We start from the raw sequence: 8,333 nt of genomic DNA on the forward strand, positions 1-8,333 counted from the left end.
TCTTGGTATCGAAAATGGGCGAAATCCGACTATGACTACGCCCACTTTTCCGATATTGAAAAATGAAAAAAATGCCATAATTCTATACCAAATACGAAAAAAGGGATAAACATGGTGATTGGATTGGTTTTTTGACGCAAAATATAACTTTGGAAAAAACTTTTTAAAATGGGTGTGACACCTACCATAATAAGTAGAAGAAAATGAAAAAGTTCTGCAGGGCTAAATGGAAAGCCCTTGGAATCATGGCAGGAATACTGTTTGTGGTATTACATATATAAATAAATTAGTGGTACCTGACAGAGTATATTCTGGGTCGCCCTGGTCCACATTTTGGTCGATATCTCGAAAACGCCTTCACATATACAACTAAGGGCCACTCTCTTTTAAAATCCTCATTAATACCTTTAATTTGATACCCATATCGTACAAACACATTCTAGAGTCACCCCTGGTCCACCTGGCGATATCTCGAAAAGGCGTACACCTATAGAACTAAGGATCACTCCCTTTTAAAATATTCATTACCACCTTTAATTTGATACCCATATCGTACAAACACATTCTAGAGTCACCCCTGGTCCACCTTTATGTCGATATCTCAAAAAGGCGTCCACCTATAGAACTATGGCTCAATCCCTTATAAAATATTCTTTAATACCTTCCATTTGATACCCATGTCATACAAACACATTCCAGGGTTACCATAGGTTCATTTTCCTACATGGTTATTTTCCATTATTTTGTCTCCAAAGCTCTTAGCTGAGTATGTAATGTTCGGTTACACCCGAACTTAGCCTTCCTTACTTGTTGTTATTGATATTACAACCGGGGATGGTTACAGGACATGTTTCTGAATTCCACTTCTTCATCAGCTAGCTTTTCGGGAGCTGAGTATTGAACCCGAACCTCCAACATTCATACCAGTGTAAAGGCAGATGCCTTTAACTACTCAGTCATATGAATGTCCCGTTGTCCGCTTTACAATTGGTCTCTAAGAATTGCCTTTTTGTTTCTATTCCTTTTATACACCATTTAGGCACATACACTCTGTATGTAGTTTATTCCTAAGAAATGGTGAATAAAAGGAATAGAAACAAAAAGCGATTCTTAGAGACCAATTGTAAACGGGAAATTCATATGGCTGAGTAGTTAAAGGCATCTGCCTTTACACTGGTATGAATGTTGGAGATTCGAGTTCAATGCTCAGCTCCCGAAAAACTAGCTGATGAAGAAGCGAAATTCAGAAACATGTCCTAGTAACCATCGCCGTTTGTAAACTTTACAATTTTTCTCTAATATCAATAAAAAAAAAACCATTGTATAAGGCAATATGAGCAAAGCTCGCTAATTAAATACATATGAAAACTTTTTTGTTTTTTTTTTCTACTCTTAAAATTGTTGCGTTTATAGCTCTCACACCATTTTCACAAAGGTTATTGATATCCACCAATGCAGCTCATTAGCTAATTTTATTTTTATTTTGCACCCGTAAAAGAACATAAAAATTTTACTGCTCAAAAAAATTTTTAATTACCAAAACAATAACAAAAAACCCATTAACTTTTTTTCACTCATTCTCTAACCCGTTCTTTTTTTGTGTTCTTTTTTCTCTTTGCAGCGAAGCGTAAGTGAATACATACATTTACAGTTATTTACCTTCATTAGATGTATATCAATAATAATGCAAAGCGCAAACTTGGGTCATCAAAACGGATAACGGTATAAACAAAGAAATATATACATAAACACCCATACTATTAAAGGCCTTGTGCCGCTTTTATGGTTTGCTCAAAAATGAAACGGATGGTCGTCGTGCCAACCAATAAAAGCATTTAAGTTGCAATGAAAAACGAAATAAACTGGTTGAGTGAAATCACCCCTTGCGTTTCAAATACAAAATTCTGTAGGGCTTTTAGTTCAGGAAGGGAATTTCAGAATTTCAAAATTACTTAATGGATGATAAAAATGACAAAATATTAAGAATGTTTTCTTTGAAGAATATTTAGGAGTCGTATTTGTTGGAAATGCGTAAGTTTTTCTATAAAAACACAAAAAATAATATTTTAACCGTTTTGCTATATAGTATACTAGAAGACCCGGCAGACGTTGTCCTGCCCTAAATTTGGCCTATCTGCATACATTTTAATTAGCTTTTTCCGTCTGGCTTCGCCCTCCCCCCTCATCACTTTTTCCTAATCCTTTTATTCACTCCTCCCTCCGTCTTTTTCGCTTCATCTATCTCCATCTTCGTCTCATTCTATCTCTTTCTCAATCTCCTTCTCTCTTTTCTCTTCTCTCAATTCCTTCTCATTCTACTGCATCCCTTATTGCCTGTCCCAGAGGGTGGTATGTATTTTATTCCAGTCCCAGTCCCAGTCCCACTCCGAGTCTCAGTCCCAGTCCTAGTCCTAATCCCAGTCCCAGTCCGTCTCTGGATAATATATTACTCTGTACTAAAGCACTCATCAACAGCTTTCATTTGATATCCATATTGTATAAGCCCCCACAGAAACGCCCCACCCTCTCGGCGGGCCTGGTGATGTGCTATACTTGATATCATTCGCTATAATATTTTTTATTGATAAGCAGGTTGTTTAATTAAACACCAAGCAATTACACGGAAGTATATCCGCACCACCTGAAAATATGAGTGCCACTGCGTATACGTAACATTTTATTATTACGTATAAACAAATAAAAAAAATTGCAATAAAATAATATTGCGACTATAAACTGAGATATAACCTATGTTTCAAGTTAGATCAAACTACACACGGGGTGCAAAACAAATTAAAAATCGGTTCAGTAGTTTAGGAGTCCATCGCGGCCGAAAAGGTTGTACACGTGTTTTTTATATATTAAGATATTTAAAAGTATTTTAAACAAATGTCGCGATTATTGCTTGTGACCACAGAAATATTTACTAGCAGAAATGCTTCAGAGAAAATAAGAGGTCACAATCTGCATCCAAAGGTCTGAACATAATGACTTTATTATGGAATCCGAAATAATTTAGAAGTAATTCCCAAACAGTTTTGAAATAGTTTCGAAAAATGCCGAAAGTGGCACTGTTTCGTACTACCGAAAAAGTACTGAAAACCTCACGAATTTCCTGAGCTGTTAGCTACATTCCACTAGCATCGAATATTTCTGTCTACCCATATGAACTTATTACCAGGCTCAAAACCAAAGCTGCTCAAACCCTATACACTTATTTGTTTTGGATTGAAGAATAGGCACATATACAAATTCACACTTTGAATAAAAAAAAAAAAAAACTAGCACTCCCAAATGCCCTCACATATAAATTCGATTCATAGGAAAGTGACTTAATTTCATATTAATGTGCAAAGAAAAAGCACTTCCATATGAAGCCAAGGCACTTAGGTGTGATACTAAAATTTACACCAACAAATTGACACTAAAATTTTTTTCAAATATAACTATTGTAGCACTGTGAAAAATTTTAAATCAAAATTTATTCATCAAGGAGACCATCATAATTCTTTGAACATTTAAAATAAATTTTATTATAATTTATTTAATAATTTGGGAAAAATTTAAACAACGTGACATCAGGGCGGACAAGGCGACAGCTGTTTCGATTATACCTTGTAAATCTCTTCAAAGCCTTTTCTCCCGGGAGTGAGAGTCGAGCTCGCACTCCTACGATAGTTGAAATGGTTATAAACGCATTCAGCTACGTCATGCCTTAGTTGTTGTAAAGTTTTTCCCAATTGCCTTCTTTTTGCATATTTTAATCTTTTACACATTGCATACTTCGTATGCAATTATGTGTTAAAGCTATGCTTGGTACGGCGGTTTTCAAAGAAACTTTGGTTTTGTTGCTGTTTTTGTTCTATTTACAGAACTACAACGAATTAACCAATTTTGTCTGTTTGTATGATTTTAATAATTGGGGATTATTATATTTTTTCTTTTTCAATTTAAAAAGTTTCAGTGTACATATCATTTTGTTTATGTATTGTGATATATTATAGAGCCTCTTTGAAGGAACCATTGTTTCAATTCCCTATTGATTACGAATAAATTTCGATTTCATTCCAAAAAAGTGCCAAATTTATTTCCAAATAGCCCTGAAACGTTAACACAAAAAACCATCAAAGTCGTAAAAACCCTGACGCCAAGATCGCGTTATCTAGAGAATGCCAACCGAATAATAATGGTGCCCAATATAGCTCAAATGTATATTAGGCTTACGGTGTAAAACGCCAACATAGATGATATATATGCCTATCATACACGTTCTCTGTTCTGCCAACAGATCTGAAATTCCGGGCAACACCTGTGGTGATATTTGCACTGACATTTTTGAAATACGTGTCTATTTTGCTTCTATTCTTGCAAAGTTATAACTCAAAAAAGCCAAGATCGCATAAGTCGAGGAGGTTCTTGTTGCTGTCTCGTCGTCTTCATTTCACTAAACTTTTCCATATATTTGTTGTCCTGGGATTTTTATAAAAATTTCTCTTTTGACATCAATTGTGCCCACTTTAATGATTTATCGATTCGTTTATCGGTTCCTTTTAAAAAAAAATTAAATTAAATATGTAGACACAAATATGTTGCTTCTTTAACCATAAACAAAGTCAATATACTGAACTCACAACGATCTAAATCAAACTAACCGTCATAAAAAATAATGTAACGCCGCTTTTATAGCCTGTCAGTATGCAAAAATCACCCACTTATCTGCTTTTACGAGCGTCTGGATCATTCACGCATCACATTCTCTAATACTTCTCGATGTTTCCGAGAAATACCTTTAACTTGTACTTATTGCAGACTTCGCTTCTGTGTTTGTTATCTACCTAATAGAGGAAGTAAGAGTTGTATAGAGATGTGCGATACCTCACAACATTCGCTGAAATACATAAGGAACACACATTATTGCTTTTGTCTACTTCTGGTAAGAAAACTATGCTTATGGGACGGTTTTCAGCCTAATGAGGCTTGTAAGTCATACATGTTTAAAAAATTATTTGTAGACCTAAACCTATCTCTCCTTCAATAAATGTTATTATGAGACCATTCCAATTGCTTGTGAGTTATCTCAGAGCTCTGGTTTGCAGGTTATAGCTGCATGAATTTGTACAAGATTTGTATGTGCATGTGTAGAGGTTATTGATAAAGCGTACGTGGATGGGTGCTCGGTATTTCGGTAGTTGGACCACGCACAACAATCAACCACAAATTCAAAAGCAACGAATGAAAAAAAAAAAACAAACAAACAAAAAACTATCTACAAATTTCATGCACGTTTTGTCGAAAGTGGGATAAAAGGTGTGATAAATGCTCAGTTTGAACGGAAACAAGAATGAAATTTTAAAATTTTTTCTGTAAATGTAACAAAAATAAAAAATTCATATGCACGAATATATAATATTTACTCAGCAAATTTACGTCATTCGTGCATGTGTTCCGTATATTTTTATACCCATCTGTACTTGGGTATTATAACTTTGATTGGATAACGGTTGGTTGTACAGGTATACAGAAAACGAAATAGATATAGACTTCCATATATAAAAATCATCAGTATCGAAAAAAAATTTGATTGAGCCATGTCCGTCCGTCCGTCCGTCTGTACGTTAACTTGAGTAAATATTGAGATATCTTCACCAAATTTGGTACACGAGCTTATCTGGTATTGAAAATGAGCGAAATCGGATGATAACCACGCCCACTTTTTATATATATAACATTTTCGAAAACACAAAAAACCTGATTATTTAGTAAATAATACGCCTGGAATGTTGAAATTTTACGTGTGGACTGATATTGAGACTCTTGATACAAATTTGGAAAATTTTTTTATATGGGCGTGGCACCGCCCACTTGTGATAAAATAAATTTTACAAATATTAATCAAAAATCGTTAAACCTATCGTATCAAAATTCGGCAGAGAGGTTGCCTTTACCATAAGGAATGCTTTGAAGAAAAATTAACGAAATCGGTTAAGGACCACACCCGATTTTATATAAAAGATTTTTAAAAGAGGTCGTGGACGAATAAAATAAGTTATATCTTTGCAAAAAAGAGCTTTATATCAATGGTATTTCATTTCCCAAGTGGATTTATAACAATAGTTAGGAAAAACTTGAAATTTAAAAAAAAGGGCGCGGCACTGCCCCTTTTATGACTAAGCAATTTTCTTTGTTTCGGGAGCCATAACTCGAAGAAAAATTAACAGATCGTAATAAAATTTGGTACACAGATTTTCCCTATAGCAGGAAATATTTCTAGAAAAAATGGACGAGATTGGTTAAAGACCACGCCCACTTTTATATAAAGGATTTTTAAAAGGGTCGTAGACGAAAATAATAAGCTTATCTCAGCGAAAAATAGTTTTGTACCAATCGTATTTTGTTGTTCTGTTATATCGTTATTTTAAAATAAACAGCATGGAAATCCCCATATCTGAACGAAAACTGCATTATTACCCGCTCAAGGTCATTGGTGTTAGCCTCTGTATCATTTTTGCTACTTTAAACGAAAATTAGTTCAGAATAGAACCATATGTATAAGTATTATTGCGCAGCCTTGTAACACTATTAAGCACACAAAACAAACAACAACAGCATTTCAAGTGTACAGCTGGGTATGTAATGTACGGTTTCACCCGAACTTAGACTTCTTTACTTGTTGTATTTTTGTTTTACAAGCACTCGTGTTCATGTTTTAACTATTTTCATATTTTATAAGTGTTTATGCTTCTTCTTCTGAAACCTTTTAGCTTTAATGTATTGTTTATGTTTTGCTTTTACAATATATCGAGATGAGTTGGTACATATGTATGTATGTAGAAACAACATTGCAACTTTAAGATAAATTTAAGTTTTTATATAGTCTTGCTTATGTGATTTTATGGCACACCACTGGCTAAGTCGGGAGTAACCAATGCTGATAGCAACATATAGTATGCAAAAGGAAAGTTCCTGTCTTCTTCAATAGACGGCAATAATTTGTGAATTGTCCTGCCGAAACCGTAAAACTCAATTATTTTAATTCTTATCTGCCACACCCTCTACAATAATATAACAGCTATTTGCAGTTCATTTCGAATGATTTGTTTCTTCCGATACTCTTTCTGTCTTTTCATTTCATCTCCTTGTGGTAGAAGTAGCTCTACTAAATTATCAGAAGCTGAATCAGTGTGGTGTAGGTGGACCCAACGTTGGGCGTCACAAAGTTAGGCGCTTCCACGAAGATTCAGACTGCTACGGATCAACAGAAAAAATTGAAAGCATACGAGATACATGAACATTTCAATAGGTATGAGAAACAAATAAAAAAAAAAACCTTACGATCAATATCACAATATACTAAGTGAAGATTTTTGGGTATAAAAAAGATTTTTTGATCATTGATTGCCACATCTTGCTCCCATACTGCTCTATTACTCAGAGTGCGAGAACGGAAACATAACTGCTTTCCAAAAAACAAACTACATGTCTCAACCTATCTTTTGTTATTAATTTCTCCGAGGATATTGCCTCCCGTTGAATTACATTCCGAAAGAGTGTAAATCTAGTTATTATCGCAATACTTAGTTCTAATTTAGTACTTTAGGTCTGATTCTGTACCAGAAATTTGTATCAATAGTTCCTGAACTCCCTACAGTGAGGACTGCTTGATATTTGGATAACTTTTAGAATTAAGCGCGCAATAAATTTGAATGCAACACTGCTCGCGTCAACTGCCAGCGCACATCACATTGTACATGAATATTTGAACATGAAAATTCAAAACAAAAAAAAAAAAAAAGGGTTTGGTGATGTTCAGCCGTAACTCGAACAAATAGCTTTTATTTGGAACTGGCATACCTGGCAAACGATGCACCGCTCGGAAGTTTGAAGCCCTCTAACGGGAGTCCAAGGTAACTAGCGATTTTAAACAGGGGTGGACTATAGGGAAGTTGGTGTTAGGGGCGTAGATTCCATATTACAATTGAAATGATCGTTGGTGTGATGTGACACACACACATCGCATGTAGGTTATACGTTAAGTATGTAGGGTTTGATTGTGGACAAGTAAGAATTTAATCTGCTACCGTGTTCAGTGCGAAGTTGGGCCAGGGTGACTCGTGTTCCCCTTGGTGGTGTGCTTTCTTTTTTTGCAAAAGTAGTATAGTGTATATTGATAACTCCCCTTATCTCTACGACGCAGTCTTGTTTTATGTTTGCCCTCCATATAACTTCTCCGCAGCCACTCCCACTCCGGCTTTCACTCCCACTACCACTTCCACTATTACTACCGCTCTCACTGCTACTACTTTCACTTCCACTACCACCACCACCACCACCAC

General features: G+C 35.2%; 1 protein-coding gene across 1 annotated transcript in view; it reads left to right on the forward strand.

Annotated features, from left to right (window-relative positions):
- Rbm13 (RNA-binding motif protein 13) overlaps positions 1–8,107 on the forward strand; it is a 123,227-nt gene extending 115,120 nt beyond the window's left edge. Inside the window, exon 6 of the transcript XR_010953027.1 lies at positions 1,622–8,107. The gene's annotated coding sequence lies outside the window, so the exon portion shown is untranslated. The remainder of the gene's footprint in view (positions 1–1,621) is intronic.
- The last annotated feature ends 226 nt before the right edge of the window (positions 8,108–8,333 follow it).

This window comes from Eurosta solidaginis, chromosome 4 (assembly GCF_040869045.1).
Source record: "Eurosta solidaginis isolate ZX-2024a chromosome 4, ASM4086904v1, whole genome shotgun sequence".
Lineage (NCBI taxonomy): Eukaryota > Metazoa > Arthropoda > Insecta > Diptera > Tephritidae > Eurosta > Eurosta solidaginis.